Consider the following 3184-nt stretch of genomic DNA (forward strand, 5'->3'; position numbering starts at 1 on the left):
CGAACAGTAACATTCGGTGTGGTCGTGTTTTTCATGGAGTGGACTTGCGCCCCTTGCTGTTTTGCGTGGCACTATCACAGCACAGGCCTACATTGACATTTTAAGCACCTTCTTGCTCCCCACTGTTGAAGAGCAATTCGAGGGCGGCGATTGCACCTTTCAACACGATCGAGTATTTGTTCATGATGCACTGTCTGTGGCGGAGTGGTTACGCGACAGTAACATTCATGTAACGGACTGGTTTGCGCAGAGTCCTGACCTGAATCCTACAGAACACCTTTGGGATGTTTAGGAACGCCGACTTTGCGCCAGGCCTCACCGACCGACATCGATACCCCTCCTCAGTGCAGCACTCCGTGAAGAATGGGCTGCCATTTCCCAAGAAACCTTCCAGCTCCTGATTGAACGTATGCCTGCGAGAGTGGAAGCTGTCATCAAGGCTAAGGGTGGGCCAACACCATATTGAATTCTAGCATTACCGATGGAGGCGCCACAAACTTGTTATCCATTTTCGGCCAGGCGTCCGGATACTTTTGATCACGCATTGTATACTGTGCACAAATAACATCTGTGTAAGTCGCACATAACGTTTATCTGTTTGTGCGACGTTCAGTTGTCATCTGAATATGGCCTGAGAAGCCGAAAGCCGGTTCGTGACCAAATAAATATAATTTTTCAGAACTTGTTTTCCGTTTCTAATGTAACTTAATTTTTTTTACTGCTCTCTTTTCATCAGTAGTGCTTACGCGATAGTTATATGAAATAACTCTTTTCATACGCGGGAAGTAACTCACTGAAATCCACTATTCACATTAAAATTTGCAGTGTCCTGATGAGAACATTCTGTTGGGTTTTATGGGAATAATTACGATTACGCGCTGGAGAGTAATGCCTACTAAATTTTTACTCTGTTCTCAATATCGCTTGACATATTACATGTTATGCATATTACTCGGTCGACTTTGCATCTTCGCTGAAGCTTGTTCCAATCCTCTGCCACTAGAAGGCTGCGAAGGGAAGCGTGTAATATGGCCGAGTTTACCGTAACTACTTCGGCGCGTGAGGAACGGCGTGCTGTAATTGACTTTCGATTTAGCAGAGTTCGTTCACACGTGAAGCGGCCTGTCCTTCAGCACGACAATGCCGGACCACACGCGCGCGCTGCGACGTCTGCAACAATCGGACGCTTTGGGTTGACTTTCGTCGATCGTTGTCCGTACGGTCCCGACGTGGTCGCATCTGATTTTCATCTCTTTCCAGCATTTAAGGAACACCTTCGAGGACTTTTCTTTGACAGTGATGGAGGCGCGCAGTCTACAGTGACTGTATCAACAAAACGATCTCTCGCGGGGACAAAAGTGTCCGTCGAAAGGGTTGAACGCTAAAAAATAAATATGTTGAACTGAAGGTTAAAGATGAAGAATGCTAATGACGTTTGTTTTATTTAAACAGCTTTAAGAGTTTTCATGTTAAAAAATTGGGAGGCATTACTCTTTAGCACGGTCTCGTATATACCTTCATATCGCATTAACGTAAAAATTCAGCGATGGTAACAACTGTTTTTTTTTTTTCAATATTGACCTATTCTATTTAGCAGCATCATTCTCCCGTTTTCAACAAACATAACTTACCTTTTCCAAAAACGTCATGTTACAGTTATTATTCGTACTTAAAATTTATAGACTCGCCTTCAGGAGGACGACGGTTCAATCCCGCGTCCGGCCATCCTGATTTAGATTTTCCGTGATTTCCCTAACTCGCTCCAGGCAAATGCCGGGATGGTACCTTTCAAAGGGCATGGCCGACTTCCTTCCCTAATCCGATGAGACCGATGACCTCGTAGTTTGGTCTCTTCCCTCAAAACAACCCAACTTAAAATTTATATGTTCCAAAATATTCGAGTCTTAAAATTATTAGGTTGGAGCATAAGTTCGTGGCGTTTTTGTCTTGCATGTTGCTATTCCGGTTGCTACGGGTTTATTTATCGATTTTCAATTTTTATTTGTCACTGTTGCTGTTTGAGTTTATTTGTTGTCATTTTGTCATTTGGAGAAAGTGAGTAGAGCTGTGAACGCTAGAAAATGGAGCACTCCGTCTTCAGGCCACGAGTGGCCTACCGGGACCATCCGACCGCCGTGTCATCCTCGGTGGAGGATGCGGATAGGAGGGGCGTCGGACCAGCACACCGCTCTCTGGTCGTTATGATGGTATTCTTCACCGAATCCGCTACTGTTCGGTCGAGGAGCTCCTCAAGTGGCAACAGCGCATGGCGGCCTGGATGGTCACCCATCCAAGTGCATGCCACGCCAGACTGCGCTTAACTTCGGTGATCTTACGGGAACCGGTGTATCCACTGCGGCAAGGCCGTTGCCCCAGAAAATGGAGCGCCAAGTGGAAAATTGGAACATTTTCGAAATATTTTTTCTGTTTGATTTCAGTGGAGGCAGCCAGTATGGGGATAACGCCATTAGACAGAACACGCCGACAAAAGGGTTTTCTCATTTTATGGAGGACCGTTTTTACATTAGTGAGTCTCCACTTTCAGGAAGACCTTCGAGGTTTCATGAAGATCCTTTAAACGCATTAATCCACGATGATACGCTTCAGTGTATTCGAGAAATGGCGAATGTGACGAACTGTGACCATTCCAGTATCCTGCGGCATTTGTATGCCGTGAGGAACTTTCAGAAATCGGGCATATGGGTACCGCAGGCTCTAAGCCAAACTCACAACAATCAGCGGGTAGCCGTATGTGAATCTCTACCTGCTCGCCATCAGTTGGCTCGTGAACAACTCCAAACATTCCTATCCTGTATCGGTGCTTTACGCTAAAGTAAGGAAAAGACAGGAGTGATTGAGCCCAAACAAAGCAGGAGCTGAAAGTACAAAATCCTGTGCACATCCCCAAATGATAGGGTTAGGCACCTGGTGGAGCAGCGACGGTCTGGTGTTCTACGAATTGCTCCTGCACGGTGTGACCATCACTGCTGAGATTTATTGTCCACAAGTGAGAGGTCTTGCAGGCGCAATCCAAGAACTGCGGCCATGCGGGCCTTGTGAAGAGACGCTACTCCACGATAGCGACCGCATGCATTCTGCTGGACTGACAAAAAGGGAGTTGGATTGGGAAGTCATTCCGCACCAACCGTGTTTACCTACACTACTGGCTATTTAAACTGCTACA

The 3184-nt window shown here is 46.2% G+C and overlaps 1 pseudogene; it reads right to left on the reverse strand.

The window, feature by feature from the left end:
- Window positions 1-2254: 2254 nt before the first annotated feature.
- LOC126292363 (5S ribosomal RNA) lies at window positions 2255-2372 on the reverse strand (annotated as a pseudogene).
- Window positions 2373-3184: the final 812 nt, after the last annotated feature.

This window comes from Schistocerca gregaria, chromosome 9 (genome assembly GCF_023897955.1).
Source record: "Schistocerca gregaria isolate iqSchGreg1 chromosome 9, iqSchGreg1.2, whole genome shotgun sequence".
Taxonomy (NCBI): Eukaryota; Metazoa; Arthropoda; class Insecta; order Orthoptera; family Acrididae; genus Schistocerca; species Schistocerca gregaria.